The 18,797-nt window shown below is 43.3% G+C and overlaps 1 protein-coding gene across 3 annotated transcripts in view; it reads right to left on the bottom strand.

Annotated features, from left to right (window-relative positions):
- Positions 1-18,797, bottom strand: part of SUFU (SUFU negative regulator of hedgehog signaling) — a 101,396-nt gene that overhangs the window by 51,917 nt on the left and 30,682 nt on the right. The window lies entirely within an intron of this gene.

Below are 18,797 nucleotides of genomic sequence, written 5' to 3'. Positions count from 1 at the left end.
TCTTACTGCAGCTATGGCATGCATAGGAGGACCCTATCTAGGTTCACTTATGTCTAGGGTCAAGTGTAACACATCTTCACTCTTCTCCAGTGCAGGGAGGACAGTTAGCATTTTTACTCACCTGCTCATTTTAACAATCCTTTAAAACCCAAGTCTCTCCAAGGGCCCTACCACTCTGTTAGGTCTGTTTGACATTGGCCAACGGGTTCAAACACCATTAAGGTAGCACAGTCAGTCTTCTAGGCATGAGAACAGCATGACTGCATAAGCCTTGTTTCCTTAGGTGAGCACTGCAAAAACAACAGTCATCGGAAAAAGTTACCAGGACCTCACCACAGAATTGCCAATAGGACAGATGGTGAGGCACAGAAACAATCTAGCCATTAACAGGAGGAGTTAAATAGCAAAGGAACTGAAAGGAAATATGTTAAAAAATGAAATCCAAATTACTTTAGTGTATGGACAAATGAGCAAATCCTCAGGAGGGAACTGAGGATCTGATTTACTGTGTACAAGCCAACTGACAATAGACTGCTGTTGAATACTTCTGCCTCACAGTAAACCTGAGGTGGTTACATGTTCCCTCCATGGAAGGAAGAGCTAAGCTACCTGACCTGCCTCAGGATAAATACATATCCTTCAGCAGTTACCATGGGAGCCTTGGATATGTTGTAAATACACACGCTTGCTTACAGTAACTTCTCAGACACTTGCACCCTTCCTGCTTGGAAGGGGCACTAACAGGACTTAAACCTAATGCAGCAAGGTCACCCATCCTCACAGATTTAAAACAGGTTGTTTTTCTACTGACTTTTTTTTTTTTTTCTTTCTGTTAGGGAATGCTGATTCCATGAAATCAAATTGCTTCATAGGGAGGTATTGATTTCATAAGAACTCAACAAGGAAATCATTAAAACATTTTATTTCAAACTTACTATTTTATTTCATAATTTATAATAGCAAATCTGAAGCCTCTCTCTAGCTCTACAAAAATGAGAAGTCTCTAAATTTCCCATAGACCAGCTCTTTTACCATTCTATTATGCAAAAACAGCACCTATAAGACAGTTATACTAGACCACTCTGTTAAGCTTCCCATATTTTGAAGTCTTTAAAATGTCATTATCCATTTTCTTTTACAGCCCACATAAAGCAGGTGAGGTTCCTTCATGCAGCAATGGTCATAATTCAGCTGCGCAATCTCTCCTAACTTTACTATCCAACTGCTCTATAATGAGAACTGGGGAAATAACTCAGAGGGAACAATTCCACTTTAGACTAGTAAATTTTCTTTGTGTAACATTGCTCATGTATTTTCTTGGAGTGCATTCCCTCCCATTTTTAATTTGACTAAATATAGCTGATGCCTAAAGAAATAAAACCAAGTCATATTCTTGGCCTTGAGATGTTTTATAGACAGTGTAATGGATGCCATCTATACTCAAGAGGTGTTACCTAGCTCCAGAGAGAAACATAGATTAGTTCCCACTGTATTTTCAATTTCTTTTTTAAACCTGCCTGTTTTGCATGTATTGGATCCTGCTAGGAGCTCTTACTTCCTTGAATAGCCCAGGGAGTAAGTTCAAAAGGATGGCAAACTGAGACAAGTACTAGGAGCTAAGAGAGCTCCATCCAAACCATGGCACCAGGCTGAATCTGAGTCAGGGAACATCTCCAGTGAGCTTGCTACCCTGCACCCAGAGCAGATAGGAAATAGGCCTTTGGGCATGTGGGAGTCAAATATCTTCTCTGAGCATAGGGGACTGTATGGAAGAAAACAAGGAGCTGATGCTGCTCCACTAGCAATGAAACAGCAAGGGAGCTTGAAGCATATCTCCTGTCCCTGCATGGCCTGGCATACAGTCCCCAGACTAAGTCTGGCTCCGCAGCAGCTCAGACTGCATCACCCTGATTCATCCAAAGGTCAGAAACTTCCAACTTCTGACATGGTCACACCATGCAATTCGCTAGATAGATTTTCAAATTAGGAGAATAGATTTATAGCCCAACTGTTCCTCTGTATCTCTTCTAAGACACCTCCTCTTTCAAAATGCCAGCTAAAATCTGCAACAGAGGGGTTACACTGTTCTGACTAATCAGTCAGATAAATCCATCTGGACATTGTGTCACAGGTTATGAGCTGATACTGCACAGAGCGGGAAAAGCCGTAAGTACATTAACTAGTAAGTGTGCTTGGTTTTGGGAGAACAGCTGCTCTACTGCACTCATATCCTTCAAAAGCAAGTTTCTGTGTTCCTCTCTTGTTTCTGTGGAAAGCCTGGCCATCATTACATCGTCACTTTATTCTTGGATATGTGCAAGTTGATGCTGAAAGAAACAATCCTGCCTGTCCCCCTGAGAAAGCAGCAGCTACCTGGATCATCCCCTCAAGTCAGTAATGTTGCTTAGTTATGCTAGCACAACGCTTGGCACATCTCTGCTAGCTTGGTCTGAAAAAATAAATTTGCAACAGTGTGCGACACTGGGGATGCAGGCACACAAACAAGATGACCACATCCCTCACGTGAGGCAGACCTACATTATCCACATCACTCAGCAGCTTGAACACTCGCTGCTCTAAGGGGTACAAACCTGCATTTTGTATTTGACCGCGAGATCTCAGCTAAACTGCAGGCAGTGAGTCACAGACGTCAGCCCCCGTAACTCAGAGAAATTCTGTATTTCAGAGCAGAGCAAAGAAGGATTTCAACTCCATGACTTATGGGTGCAGGAATGTTAAAAAGGCCCCCAGTGAGTTCCTGACCAGCATGACAGTGATGCAGCCAGACGTTTAAATTGAATGCAGCTTATCCTATACTTCGAGAAACAATGTAATTTATTGCATTGCTATTACCCCATGCACAGTCTGTATAATTTATTATATAAATGTATTTTCTATAACACATTTTTAATATTCAGTCTGGCTTTGTTAAAAAAAAAGGTAATCTGGCAATCTGTCACAAATAAGATTTGATGCTGTTTTTCAGTACCATTTTGCAGACTGGACAACTAGAATTAATTGAGAGAAACTAAGGCCAGACACAGAGTCCAACACTGAAATGTATTAGCTATACTTTTCACCAGAACTACTTAATATATTTCTAACTAGCTCAATAATGGATATAAGCATGCAGGCAAAGACATAGCGATAATAAACCAATACAAAAGCTAAAGATGAAAATCGTGTTTAAAAACCTCAAAGTAATACTGTTATTGCAACTCATTATATACATGCAAATTTTAAAAAAACAGAGTACAAAGACTTAATTCAGACTCATTTGCCAGCCACATTAAGTTAAGATAATCTAGGGATAATCAAATTAATGCTAAATTCAGTCTGTCTGCTTAGTTTCCTAATCTACAAAGGACTGCACACATGGATTGGTAAAGGGGAAAAACAATTGTGATATAATCTGTGAGGCCCACTGGCAGTTAATTATAATTTTATTTTCAAGTCAAGTTGAACATGTTTTAAGAATATACAAGCAATTAATAGAATCCAAGCCATGATATATTTTCACCACATTAAAAAAATGCTTTTCCTCCCTGTTTTTCTTTCTCAGTTCTGTTTTGTTGCCCCTTATCTCCTGTCTGGGAAACAGAACTGCCCCAGCCCGGGCACTCCAAAGAGGTGCAAATTCACACAGTGCTGCTGCCCACTGCAGACATGCAGCACAGACAAGATGCCTTACGAAGAATTAAATCCCTGTAGCACAATTAAACAATAGCTCCGCTGCAGGGACTCAAATTGGGCTTTTAGAAACAAGGGGCTTAGGCAAAAGTTCTTTAAAAAAAAAAAAATAGCGTGGAAAAAAACAGATTATCAGTACTGTAAGGACTGTTTGACCTCTGAGGTCTGAAGACAGTTTTAGGAAGAAGTGTGATGCAGGTTTTTTTACAAAATTGACTAGCAGGTTGAAAATACAAAGGTGGTTACAGCACAGCTCAAGGGTGTTAAGCCTGGAAAATTAACGAGCCTCTCAAAAGAGCCCTATCAATTTATGCAAGCATATATAAACTTATTTGATCATTTAAATCTCCTGGACTGAAAGCCCAATAAAGGGCCTCCCATGTCTTCCCAGGGTACATCACCAGCAGGACAGCGTGATTCCTCACTCCTCCGTGCCTGGCTCAGAGCTGGCACTCACCCGGCTGGCAGGGGGATGGTGGAAAATGTGTCTCGCTGTACTGCAGTTTCGGCTGATGGAGTTGCAAATGCTGCTTTTCTTATCACAAAGTAGATCCCAGGCATCCGGATGCCTTATGCGACACACTGCAGAGTGTAAGATTTTAGCCAAAAAACAAATGCTAAAATACTATCTTACAATAAACCACTCCAGGCCTCCTCTACCTCTTCTATTTTCCAGGACATTTCTTTCCATCCCTTACATATCTGTGTGTCTGGCTTGCTCCTGCCCATCTCTACACATGTATACAATTTCCATGACTGCAGCCTCCGAGAATTTCTCACGCAGCCTCCCAGTGAGTGACTCCCATGCCCAGGGCACGCTCCCACTCTCTGCGAGCAGTGGGCCCCCTGTCCTCTCCCTGACTCCATACATCCTGCTTCGCCAGCCACCTCCTCCCATGCTTCCTCTCCTCCTCATGGCTTCATTCAGCTCCTCCATGTCTGCTCCCCTCACAGCCAGCAGAGGTAGGAGCTGGCACATCCATCGCACTTGGCATTCCCTCTGCATAAGCACTGCCTGCAGCAGGATGCATCTCCCACCTTGCTTTTCCAACAACACACTTCTCACCTATCTACAGATTTATCTGCATGGCTTCCTCCCACAGGGAGGGAAGGCTGGAGGAAGGCACAGCAGCATGAAAGGACTTACCTGCCCTTGCTGAGTATGGCGGAGAAAGAAAACGAACAGATGCGAATAGCTCTTTCACAGCCCCATAAAACTCTCCTGCTCCAAGCTCTTGCTCCTCTACACCCTGTCACTCAGACCCATCGCCCTTGGGTGCTGCAGGGCTGGACTGCTTTCACCTCCTCCAACAGGCAAGTGGGACAATCTTCTCCTTACCCTCTCCATCCTCCAGCCCAGCAACCACAATGGAGCAGGAGTGACACACTTGCCAAATCCCAAGCTCCCAGCCAGGAGAGAGACCCTTCCACCTCTGTCCAGCTGCACTGCCACCAGCTTTCTGCATCCTTCACCTGAACAAGATGTGTTTTACAGTTCCCCTTCAAAGGATGGTATTTATGTCTTCAATAGTTTCAGAAACTGAATAGCCTCAGGCTGGGGTGGAGGCCCAAGAGCAAGAAAGGATGTTATACAGCAGGATCTCCTGTCAGATAAGGACTCAGCTCAAAATAAGTACTTAATGACAGTTTATTTACAGATTATGTGGTCCCCCATGGCCAATTTGAAGAGATACCTGCCTTTCATTTAAAAACCCTATCCTGTGTTCTGGCACATGCAAGTCAGAATTTTTCAGTTACCTGAATGTTTTCCAGCCAGGTGCAACTAGAACAAGCATTTAGCAACCTTTAAGCGTCCTCAGCAAGGGAAGTGAACTGCAGCAGGAGAGAAAAACTTTTTTCTTGTTGTTGGACCTCCTACATACTTGTGCATGTGCAAGCCATCGAGAAGGATGGATGCTTAGACGGACACAGGAGCACCATAAGACTGTGCAGTCACTTGTGGTCTTCCCCGAGTTATCTGTCTACAAGATGTTTCTGCTGAAGAGCTTTCAAGGAGCTTGATACAAAAGCAAAGGCAATATCCTTCTCTGAAGGACCCAAAGAAGATGCAAGCAACTTATAGCCTTCACAGCACAGATGTCTGACAGAAAGACTGCTAAACTGCACTAGGGTATCCCTTTTAGCAAAAATTACTTCATAAAGGGCAAGAAAGGGGAGACAGTCTGTGAGAAAACACCTACAGAGTTATCACATCATTATCTCTTCAGAAAAGAGTTCTAGTTATCTGGGCATTAGTTCTGGGGCTTATAACAGGCAGGAAGGGCAGGGGTCTTTGAGAAAGCACTGTAGCATTTTTCTCAGTGGTTGATTATTTATTCTTAAATTTTCAGGAATTTAAAAGTTTGCACAGGCCAAACTTTTGTTTTCCTTTGGCAAAGCAGGAGGTCAAAGGGCAGGAAACAGAGGAACTTTGCATTCACACATATTTGTGTAAAATATTAGTTACGCACTGAGCTCTACCAACCCATTACAGCAGTGTAAGAGAAACACACAAACTTAGTCCAAGAACTATATTTATGGTTCAAATGCAAAATGGCCAGCCTGTTTATGAAGCACCTTTTGAAATGCCATCCCAAGTGTTTCGAGATGATTCCTTTAAGCCCCTGATTTTAAACCAAAAAGCAGGAGAGTCCATTTTCCACAGGCTCTGGGCTGCCTGCAGCCTCTGAATATACTCTCCCAGTTTCTCTTCCCCACCAAGAACAAAACGCTTTCCCTGCTGTGCCCATTTGCTGACTCCTGGCTGAGCAGGCTGCTGCAAAGGATCTTTGCATCTGAGGCTGTCAGAAGATGGTCTGTAATGAGCTCTGCGTACTGCCACTCTCACAGGCAGAGTGGGTTAGTCAGAAAGCACAGTTTGAGCACCACTTGCTGCACAGATCTTCAATAGAAAGTGTAAGAAGATGGATATTAACCGTGAACCCAACTTCCAGCTAAGTCCACTCTGCAGTTTCATCTAACATGGGCTTGGCAGCTGTCAAGGGAAAAAAAAACAGTCCTTTTCAGAAGGCTACTCAGTACATGTAGCCTTCAAACTCTCCTCTCTGCATCTCAAACAATTGCACACCGGCAGCGAGAGAGGATGCTCCTGTGACTGAAGAACAATCCCTCTGTGTTGTGGCTTTCAGCTCCTCGATTGAAGGAGGCAACACTGTTCTGTGCAGAAGCTTTTAACTATTAAAGCAGCTGCTTCCGTTTCCCAGGAAAGGCTGGGTGGGACAAAGACCTCATATATAAGACACCAAAGGACCTCACACCAGCAGGAGGGGGAGTTTTCTGCCTTCCCCGAGCTGTTTCCTTTGTCTTGCATTCCTCCTTCAGTACAGGGGACAGAGCCTTTGTCCGAGGCTGGGCTGACCATGTGCAGCTCCTCCCCTGCTTCCTTATTGCAGGGGTCAGAGATGTTCTTCTTAACAGGGCCTGCTAGTCCCCAGCACTCCTTACTCTCCTGCAGCAGGGAGGCTCTGGGTAGGATGAAGAAAAGGCTTCCTGAAGAGAGCTCATCTCCCCTCCACTTCAGTCAGAAAGCATTAGCAAGATCAGTTCTGAACCTGAACTGGGGCCACACAGGATAAACACCTGCTAGGGGCCAGCATCCATGCGCCCCAGGGCACGGGGCCTGCTGGCTGCCCTCCTACCGCTTCAGCTGCTGCAGCAGCCTTGCACAGAGATGCCACACAGCTTCCACTGGGTCTCCATGCCCATTTCTTTCCTCTCTCTCCCAGTGGCAGCCCACAGGCAGTATGAAGGCTATAACCACCTGTGCGTTTATAAATGCAACCGTGTATCAGATTTACAAGTGTTCCCGCTCTGTCCATCCCTGACATTTGGGAGCAGCCTCAGGGCACACGGACTGATAAAAAGCAGAGAGAGAAGACAGATTTTTTTTCACCCCTTTTTCCTTTTTATTCTTTTTTTTAAATAAACCAACTGAATGAACTGCACTGAACAGCTAAAAAGCAACGAGCCAACTTCAGTTCCCAGGCAGGAACAGGACATGAGTTGACAGAATTAAAAGGGACAACATCAGTTGAAACATAGCCAACTCAAACTAGGCCTAAACCTGCTTTATCTAAATTGCAGTAGCAGCTAAAAACAAGCCTTCTCTTTCAGGCAGTGCTGAGATCCCTTGCTTACTGCCTAGAACTACTATGCAATCAGTAAAGCAGTCTGGGGAAGACAGCTTTCCTTCTATTTCAGCAGAGTCTTTTATAAGGAACAAAGACTTTCTGTGCCTCTGCTCCTGGCATAAAGTCTCTCTGTGCCTCAGTATCAGCCTGCCCCTTGGGGCCAGAAAAGGTCAGAGACCTGTTCTCAGCTGAGAGCTAGAAGTTGGAGAGACGACAGTGGCTTCCACAACAAGCCACAGAAGTATCCAGCCTGACCCATGAGTCCAGACTGCAGGAGTGAAGAAAGCCCAAACTGCATGAGGTTAGGGAGGTAGAAGAGGCTTTATATTATATAGCTAGCTCACTGACAACATAAGCCATAGACTATTCATCTTCCAAGTCAAATGAGAGTACAGGTGGCCTTGGAAGCCCCTGGGTTTCCAGTCATGCTTTCCTACTGCTGAACTGCAGACTGGGAGGATGCATGGAGGAGCCTCGTGCCCAGTCCAGGTTCACACCACCAGTGCTGACAAAGCAAAAGGCAGTGTCACACAGCAGTGGTGTTGGTCCCCACCTCTCAGGTTCCTGAGAAAGCATCCCACACTTTTTAAACCTGGCCAGAGGGTTGCAGAGGCTTTTCTATCACCGCAGCAGAAGAAATTTTGTGGAGAAGAGATTCTCTAGTGTGGCACAATGTCCTACTAAGTCCCAAACAAAGGCCAGGGAGATGCTACCCACCAAAACCAGCAAGAGCTAAATAACTGCCAACTGGTCCCATGAGCAGCTGAAGACATGACAGCACTCCAAGGCAAAGGGCAGGACTGAGCCTGGCACTAGGGTGCCTCCAGTATTGCAAAGGGGCAGCACCCTGCCTATTCTGAACAGAAAGAGAAGCGAAGTTAATTTAATCAGCCAAAATCTAAGGTCATGCAACTGCATTTATGCTGCCAGGAAGGAGAAGAGAGGCACACTACCTGCACAGTGGCATAACAGCACTCAGCAGCATTCCCAGCTGTATTTCTGCTCTATGCCATCAGCTAGTTTACCATCCATACTTGAAAACACTCTGGCCGAGACAGGACTTGCACAGAGAAAGGACAGGCCATCAGGTGCATGCCTGTTCACAGCCTGGGAAGCCTCAACCACAGCTGAGGCCACTGCAAAGTTCCTCTCTAGTGACTGGCAAGCCTGTGCCTCAGCACCCAACAACAAAATGGAGCTGTGTGTGTTTCCCTGTCTCACAAGCGAGGATAAAAGCATTGGACTCAGAAGGTCCCAAAAATTACGGTCATAAAACCAGACAAATAATATTAAGCTTTGCAAGCATGCAAAGATGGACTGCATTAATTTCATCTAGGGAACCCAGAAGCACCTCTGCATGCTGACCCATGCACCAGTCTGCCTAACCAGTGCCAACACCTGCCCTCTCCCTCCTTTCCAAGTGAAACGCTCCCTTTGCCAAAGAGCCTGGATGTTGCAGATGGTCAATACTGCTACGCTTATTCCCTACAGATCCCTGGCTAGGGGTTGGCAAGACCATCTTAACATTAAAAGCAGGCGCTGGAAGTTTACAGTTTCTTTGAGAGGGAAAAGAAGAGCTATAATAACGCCTTTCAATGAGCTCTGCTGGACCAAACTCAGAACAGTCACAGGAAAAAAACAAAACGGATTAGAGAAAAAAGTTTGATGCCAAAGACTAAACAGAGAGAAGGCTTCTTGAGGCTTGCCTGAGAGTTGCTATGTCAGGAAAGTGGATAGGTGTCTAGCTGCCCCATCTTTCAAGTGCACTTAAAAAAGCACATAAAGCCATGCTGCAACACTAACATCTCTGCTCTAAGAGCTTGGATACACAAGCAAGTCAGCATGGGTTACAACTACACACACAGGCTGAGGCTATTATCTCTCGTGCTGCAAAAGGAAGGGTTTCCTTGCAACTGGCACTGCCTCATGCGTCAGCTAATGGGCACACACACAAAGTGAGCAGAGCTGCTACAGCAGAACGAGCCTTGTCTGACAGAGCATGTAACAGGTGTCGGGCATTCAGCTTTGGGCAGAAAAGGGTGATTGCATAGTGCCAGCAGGCAACCCCTGAACATCCCAAGCAGTAACAGAAACAAGATGGAAAGAGTAAATCCAGTCCCAGCTTCAACATTTTCTCTGCACAACCCTGGGACAGTATTTCAAGAGATGATGCATTTATGTGCCTACAAAATGTCTCCGCTTAGAGACATGCTTTCTGCAGGCAAAAACATTTTCCATGATGTCTCTTCAGTGTTGTCTGTCTGATTGACAGCTTTGCAGACAGATGCTTCTCTCTGGATTACTAGCAGTGCTGCATAAGCTTTATTTGTGATCTACAGGGGGGAGTAAAAAGGGCTGGGTCCATCTGCAACCAGCACTTTGCTGCAATGCCTATCAGCACAATTTATAAAAGTTGCATTTGGCAGTTCCCTCCCCAACAACTTCAGAGCCTCCAGCAAGCGCCGGGGGAAGCCAGTGACAGGTTGGAGACTGAAGCACGAGCTCGATAGCTGCCTGTCGTGCCTGGCACGTCAGCCAACCGCTCTGCACACAAGCAACCAGTTTATTTTATCAGCCAGCACATCATTTGGTACCAGCCACAGCACGTACATCCCAGCTGGAAGCTATGGGATGTGACAAGGCTGGCTTAGGAGATGGGGGGGAGGGATGGGAAATATTGGGGAGGTGAGGTCATAGGCAGCAGTATGGGGAGAAGTGGATTTATTGCAGCAGTGTGGGACATAGAGGGGCTAGCGCACAAAGACATAGAGGACCAGGCTTGATCTGCACTGCTGCTCACAGAACAGCTTGTTTTATGGGAAACGTCTAAGAGGAATTAGGCTAAAACCCAACCAATTTCTTATGGACCACTGAATAACTATCAGATGATGAGAGCTTTTGGCCATGACAAACTTGGGTTAAATTGGAACCAGTGACTTAATGTTTCCATAGCCCTTTGTAGAATAAAGGCACGCAGCCTGAGCACTTGGTTGAGTCTTGTTCACCTACGGCAATTTACTGTGCTACAGTTTCAGTGTTTGTGCAGCAGAGTTCACTACACAACAGGTTCTGTTGAAATGAAATTGATGTTGATTTATACTTCTTTGTGGAGGTAAAAAACACAGTTAATACCCCCCATTTTTAATCTAAAATCCTGGAATACTACGGAGGAGCCAGGGCCAGCTCTACACTGGAAACTGGTCAATATTACAAACAGATGATAAAAAAAAATATATTTTACAGAGCCATAGCAACCAGAAGAGAACAATAAATCAGCCTGAGGTTGAAAAAAAAAAAATAAAAGCACAGTCAGGGAAAAATATATATGAATTACTGGGAGATTTTATTTGGCTTTAGTCATCCTACTGGGAAGAAATAAACAGTGTTTTACAAACAAGCTAGACAAGCCTCATTTGTATTCAAGGAAGGAAGGAGTTTGTTTTGGGTTTGTTTTTTGTTGTTTTTTTGTTTGTTTTTTTTTTCTTTTTACACACAGAAATTGGCCTGTGTTTGAATGTTTGAAAGAATGTTTGAAAACGTTGGCAAGGAAAGAGTCACTGAGGCTACCACACTGAAGCTTTCTGGACTCCATAAGATCTGAAGATGAGGCCTACAGTTACACCAGGGCAGCAAGTGTCAAGGTATCTGCTGCTTAATGGCTACAGGTCTGTGACCCCAGTCAAACCACTTAATCCCACTGAGTCCCATTTTCAGTGTAAAAGTTATACTGCCTGTCAAACACAAAGTGCCTCCATGGCTCAGACTACGCTAACTTGAATCAGATGAAAACTGCTGAATAAGAAGAGTGCATCTACACCTGCAGTCCTGACAACTCCTATAATCACCCTTGTTTAAAAAAAGGGAGAAACTGCAGCACAGACAGCTGGCATAATAGGCCAGACTGATGCACTGGGCCATCATGGACATAGGCAGGAACAGCATACGTGCTTCCTCAAACCACAGACAAGCATCAGACAATTATTTCTGCCTGAAGAAAGTATGACATGTCAGAAATAACTAAGGAAGGCTAGACATACCTCGTCTTAGGCTTGCTTTTCAGCCTGACTGCCGAAGGCTTGTGTGGCCATGCTGCCTCAGGCACTTGCACGCATCAGCCAGAACCATCCTCTCACCCAGCAACTTTGGGAAATTGGCCCGTGGACCTGAATCACGACAGAGAGGATAGCTCACGGATACCAAGTTCCTGCAGGTTTCACAGAAATAACTAAAGGACAAGAGAAGATATTTCATACCTTATCCTCTGAAAAGGGAATCCCTCACCATGACAGTGCAGAGTGCGCAGACATGCTGAGAGGTGTTCATGGGAAAAAAACTCATCACAACAAATAAGCTGTAGCTAGTTTGGTCATTGTTTTGACACGTTATCAACATGTATAACTCATGTACCTGAGGAAATTAGTTCTGTCCAATACACTTTTCAAAAGTGTAATACATTTTCTAAGGAAAAATTCATATAAGTAAGTTTTTCCTGAAGTAATCAGCTGAAATCTACATTAAATCACCACCCACAAATTGCATCTTGCATGCTTACTTCCTTTGCTTGTACATTTTGTCACTACTGTTTTGCAGTCTCCAAGACACAAACAGCTTCCTACTACTGACCAGTGAAAGGTCAAATATTAAAATTAAAATTTTAAATTAGCTGAGACTTCAAACTCACATTTAAATATCTTTTAGTGCACTAGCAATCAGGAGACTATGAAAAAAGATAAATCATTTATTTATGGAACCATAGAGAATTATGTTTAGAAGACCTGAAGAGGATACCTCATCAGTCAAGACATATTTATAAAATACAGAGAAGACTAAGGCGGCTCCTACTCTGTCCCCACCTAAAGTCTGACAAATATCCATGAAGAACAGTTTGACCTGTTCTCAAAGGTATGCAGCAATGGGGAATTGCAACTATTCCAGTGCTTCAGTGCACTTGTCATTTTAAAGTTTTTCCTAATGACAAACCCTAAGTCTGCCTCACAGAAATTTTAGTGATAGGCCTCTCCTATCCCCAGTAGGCACATGAAAAATTTATTACTTTATTCCCTACAGCAACCTTTTGAATATTTGAAGACTGTTCACACATCTTCCTTCCATCTTCTCTTCCCTAGACTACACAAACATAACTCTTTTGGTCATTCCTGCACAGGTCATATCTTCTGGACCTTTGGGTCATTCTTATTGCTCTCCTCCAGACTCTCTCCAACTGCAATGCATCTGACTTGAAGTCTTTTGCGCAAGATGTGATACAAAGCTCTCCCCTTCCCTTCAAGGTGTTGCCAGCAGTGTAGGACCCTATCATATGTAATACACACAACACCTCTTGTTTATACATCAGAATAATTTGACTTCTCTCTCTCAACATGAAAAGTGTGTTGGTTTAGGTATAGCTCATTGGTGATAGTAACTCCGAATTGTTTTCTTCTCCTTTCAGAACTGCTGCCTTTCCCCAACTGATAATTGTGCATTGGATTATTGCTGTGTAAGCACAGGACCTCGTACTTGTGCCTCCCTGACCTTACTGCACATTGGTACTTCAGACCATTTCTGCTATTTGCAAAGGTTGTTCCGAATTTCCAGCCCTCTGCACCACAGTGCTTTGCTGTGTCTGTAGATTTCATCAGGATACTCTGCATTTCATCATCCTGGTCAATACTAAATTGCTCTGGGACAGATTTTAGAGGAATCCAAACTCTGCATATCTTCTGTGGTTGATGACTACACATTGACAATTACTCAGAGTCTAAATATCCAACCAGTATTGCATCCCTCTTTCTTTAGTTTTTATCAAGTTTGCGTTTCCTCAACTCACGTACTTGTTGGAAGGGACAATGTCAAAAGTCTCACTGGTATCAAGGTAACCAACATTAACTGCTTCCCATCGCGCCTGTTACTTAGTCACAGGTAGTTTGTTCTGATTTATTCTTGATAAATCCATGCTGGAATATCCATTATTCCCTAGATGCCTTCTAGATGGTTTGTTTTTCCTAGCAGTTTCTTAAGACCTTAAGTCTGATTGACCAATTAGAAATCTCAGGTTCCTGCATTTTTGGGGGGTTTGTTTTGGTTTTGTTGTTGGGGGAGCGAAGAACAGCATTTTTCATTTTCCAACCTCCTATAATGCCACCTGTCCCCCCTGCAACAGCAGCGGCTCAGACCTCTCAGGCTGACATGTTCTGGGGTAAATGTTATCAAGCTCAGCCAACCTGCAAACCTCTAATTCATGGATGTCATCTTAATTCTTCTGAAGCTAGTTTCACTAGCTAGCTCCCCACTACAATTCATGCATTGTGGAGAATAGAACCATGACATATGTTATACTGTTATCTTTAGGCTCTATGCATGATGAGTTTTTCCCTGACAATTTCTCCAAACCTGTACCTTATGGCTGCAGCTGTCTTCTTTCAGGCCAAAAAACAAGGAAGCAGCAAAACTTATACATGCAACACATCTGTTTCCACACTACATCAATATATTGCCCTCATGATGTATATCAGGCACGCCCTTGAAAACAACCTAACTTTACTTTAAAGAAGAAAACAACCCACAGATTTTAATTTCAAGAAAACACAAACCACAGCCTCTCTATACTGATCGAATGTCCTAATACTGCAGTACCTATAGAGTTAACAATTGTAATAAGCCCTGGATAAGCTTTCTGTAGGAAGCGCGTTTCTTCCTCTTCAATTGAACTGAAGTATAAATTTGTTCTACCATGAGATACTCTCAGTATACCAACGAACCATGACAAGCTAAGGTCACCAAATTGTGCAAAGTTTCATTTTCAAGATTTGCAGGTTTGGGTTTTTTTAAAACTAAAATAACAGCATTGGAATTTGTGGTCATGGTCAAACAGTGATAAAATTAAGAACAGATAAAGCCACAAATAAAATTTTTTGAGACTTGCAAGCTTGGTTTTGTTGAAGGAGAGGAAGTAGTGCCACTTAATCAAAAGCACAAAGCATCAAGTGTTTGTTACAGTGAACAGAAAAGCCAAGGCTCAAAGAGGTCTGAAATTCAATGCAGAAGACTGCTTTTCTAAAGCACAGCCACAGTGCAGGAGAGACAGAAGGAATGCAACATTCATTTCCCTAGAAGTGTTTGTTACAAAAATACATCGCTTGCAATGAGACATGCTTTGCAACTGCAATACACAGTAATAATATTGAGGACAGCAGTAGCTGCTAGATGAGTCTTCAACTCAGCCATCACCATCTGAAAATGTTCAGGCTCAGGAGGAGTGTAACTACACCTTACTCTCCCCCAACTTCAACTGGACCCAGCAAAGCACATCTATGATAACCAAAAAGTTGGCTTGCTATTCAAGAGATAAGAATTTAGTTCTTAGCATAGCTTTCAGAGTAAACAATCTTTCGACATGCGAAAGTGCTTGGAGCCTATCCAAAAAGTTCCTGCCAGTGTTATTTTTTTTCTTGCTTCTTGTTCAGAGTGGAAGCATTAAGTTGTTTTGGTTCATCAAATGTTTTTAAGGCTATTTTGGAGTATTAAAGAGATTTCACAGGTTGGTTTTTTTAAACAACCAAAGAGGACAACATTAAGGTACATACACCAGAGTCAAACAACGCTTCTCACTGTTGCATTTGACAAATGCTCCAAGTGGCAGTCAGAAAGAACTTGAGCAAAAAGAAACCTTTCATCATGTAAAACAATGCTGTCATGCCACAGCCTGCCTAGTGCCTAATGGGCTTCAGAAGAACCACCCCTTTAAATACTTCACATTTTTAAAGTTTTAACATTTGACCAGAGAAGTCCTGTAAAAGACCAAGGACAGACCAGGACCAAAAGACAACGGCAGAAGCTCATGGCTTTGCAGAGCGAGTGTGTTAAGACTGAGGTAAATCCCATTAGGTAGAAGAAAAAACCAAACCAAGACCAATGCTGCCAAGCACCGGGTGCCTGATTACCCAGGGGTGATGCAAGACAGAACACGGGAATTGCTCTGGAGACTGCCAGCCTGAGAGGGGGCAGCTCACAGGAGTACAGCAAAGCAAAGCGGGACATGTCAGATGTGGCAGGACTGGGGACTCTGCAGAGCAATGGAGTGAGCAAGCTTACACTAAATTAGAAAATGACTGCATCTAGCTATGGTCAACTGGTGTTGCCCTGAGAGACCAAGAAGAAACATGGTAGAGCCTGCCCCATTACAAGTCTTCCTTTTAAATGCATCATCTTTTCAGGATTAACCTGACGTCTACAATTAGCCAGAAGATTTTAGCCTGAGAAAGTTCTTATTCAAAAACGACAAGTGATAAACAAATTTGTACTAAAATAAAACTAGAGCTTGATCAATTGCTGCAACAGCATAGTTCATTTACTTCTATACAGGGCAAGGAACAGTTGGTAATACTTGGTGACATCATACAGCTGCTTGCTGAAGGGCATGAAGCTGTATGGAAAAAAACAAAAATCCAACTCTTGTGTGATATTTTAATGGGCCTCTGGAGGTCTCTCATCCAGCCTCCTATTTGAAGTGGAGCCATCACCAATACTAGATCAGGGCCGTTGTAGCTTTGCTGAGCTAAGTCCTGAACCTTTTCAGGAATGAAGATCAACCACCTCTTATAAACTGTTCCCTGTCCTTTGCCACACTCCTTGTGAGCAAGTTTTCCCCAAAGCCCTTCCAGAATCTTGCATACTACAATTCAGATCTGTAGCCTCTTGTTGTGTTATCTAGGGCTTTAACCCACAAGCTTGTAACTACCTTCCCAACAGCTGTAGGCTCCCATTAGATCTCCCTGCACCTTCTCTTCACAGGCTAAACCAACCTTGCTCCCTCCAGCTCTCCTTACAGCTCACATGCTCTAGGACCCCAGGCACCCCAAACTCTCTCCAGTTTTTCAACATCTTAAACCAGAAGGCCCAAAACAGGACACAGTATTTTAAGAGTGAGGCCTCCCCAGTGCCATGACAAAGAGGTAAAAACTTCCCTTAATCTGCTGCTCATGCTCTTCCTAAGGTAAACCAGCATGTGGTTTGCCTACTGCATGATGAGCATAGTGTTGGCTCATACTCAATTTCATTTTCAAAGAAAGAAGTCAATTTATGATTCATACACTGGGTTTTCTAATAAAGTAAATTGAGAGCTAAACACCCAGAGGCTAGAATCCATTAACATATATTTGAGCAGTGCCTTTAAAGAGACCACGGTGGTTCTATCCACCATCACAAAACCAGCATGGATAAGCAAAGGATAATACTGGAGGCCCTTAGAAGTTCATGTCAGACTGATATGCATGAGCCCAACCACTCTTTCCAGTCTAAAAACAGTTCATTGGCTTTGAGGTCAGAAAGATAAGACTGCATTAGTGCAGAAAACCAAACAAGGAAAGTCTTTGTTCTGAGTGACAGCTTAGTCACTGAGAAGTTTGCCCTGAAGTACCCTACCAAATGCCATTTCACTTTGCAGACCTCCTCTCACCCATGAAAAGGGCAAGACAAACAAGCAACTGCTATAGAGAGGATGCTTAATGTGCAAATAAAAGGCACTGAAACCACTCTATTAAAGGGACTGTTATGAGAATCTACACTGGACTAGAAAACTTTAAAGGTTCCAAAATGGGTCTTATATGTAAGTTAATATATAACATGTTGTATGCTATTTTATATCCAAGAGGGAGATTTTAGACTCAGATGTTTTCTTCAGACCCTGCAGTCAATACATAGAAAATGTATGAATTCATTGCGGCACAGTCAGTATCAAAAAGCTATTGTACAATATAATTTAGGCACGACGGAAACCTCAAACAATGGCAAAAATGATGACAGTCACATGAATTTAGATGCTTAAGAGTAGCAAAAAAATCAAGATAGGAAGGTGAGCCCAAATTTAGATGGCAACCAGGGAAGACAGCTACACAGCAAAGGTTACCAAAAAATGCTTGTGTCATTTTAAACTTCAACAAGAGACACTCCCAATATGAAGATTAGCAATAGTCTGCACTGGCATTGGTGTTTGTCAGTTAATATTTAGAAAAAATACCCTGCAAGAGTTGCCACTGCCTCAGAGATTTGTCACAGAGGTTAGCAGAGCAATCTGTTTTCATCCAGACCTTCCCCCTTTGGGAGTCAGCCAGCTGACTGAAAACCAGCAATAGAATCAGAGTCACTGAGCAATTTATTAACTAGTAGAGCAAGGACCAAATGTTACAAATTCAATAATCATTGATTTAGAAGGTACTTTACCTGTAAAGGACCTCAAACTAGATTAAAAAAGTCCTTCAAATATTTTCATTCAGCTCTTGTGATGCTGGAGAGTGCCCTTCAAGTACATTATGCACTCAACCATTCCACAAGTCTTCATGTCCTCACATTACAAACTAATATTCAATCTAGTGGTATAAACGAAACCCAGAAAGAATAGTGCAAGAGGACATTTTGTAGGCACCCTGGTTCCCAGTTTTCTGGCAAGTCTCCATCTGCATTAATGATTCCCAATTGATAATTCCTTAGCCCTCCCAGCCTTGGCATCCCTTATGACTTTTACATTTTCTCATCTCAGCAACTCCTTGTTTACATACGCTGCTGCTGCTGAACTGCAGAGACCATAGGAAGAGATTTGCCTGTGAGGGAACTGCAATTTTTTTGGAAGTTACAGCCCTTCTGCTGAGAAGTGAGACCTTACCAGATGGGTGCTTCTCAACCATTTCAGGATAAGCAAATGAGGTTTTCTTACAGAGAGAAGGTGAAACCAGTAACACAGGAAAGCAACAAAGAATCACTGGGCAGGCTTCCTATGGTTACTAACTGTTCCATATCTTCAGCTTTTCAATACTAGGAATTTGGAGTTACCTGAAAGGCAGTTGGATTTTGTCCCCAGCAAGCTGGGCTGATGGAAGGAACACACTCTTTTGGGTTCCCACACAAAGATAATTCCCAAGATTTGATTGAGCGACGCCGAGACAAGTGTCACACCGTGTAACA

Source organism: Strix uralensis, chromosome 7, assembly GCF_047716275.1.
Source record: "Strix uralensis isolate ZFMK-TIS-50842 chromosome 7, bStrUra1, whole genome shotgun sequence".
Classification (NCBI taxonomy): Eukaryota; Metazoa; Chordata; class Aves; order Strigiformes; family Strigidae; genus Strix; species Strix uralensis.
Note: the sequence above shows the minus strand (reverse complement) of the source record. Positions and strands in the feature narration are given on the sequence as shown.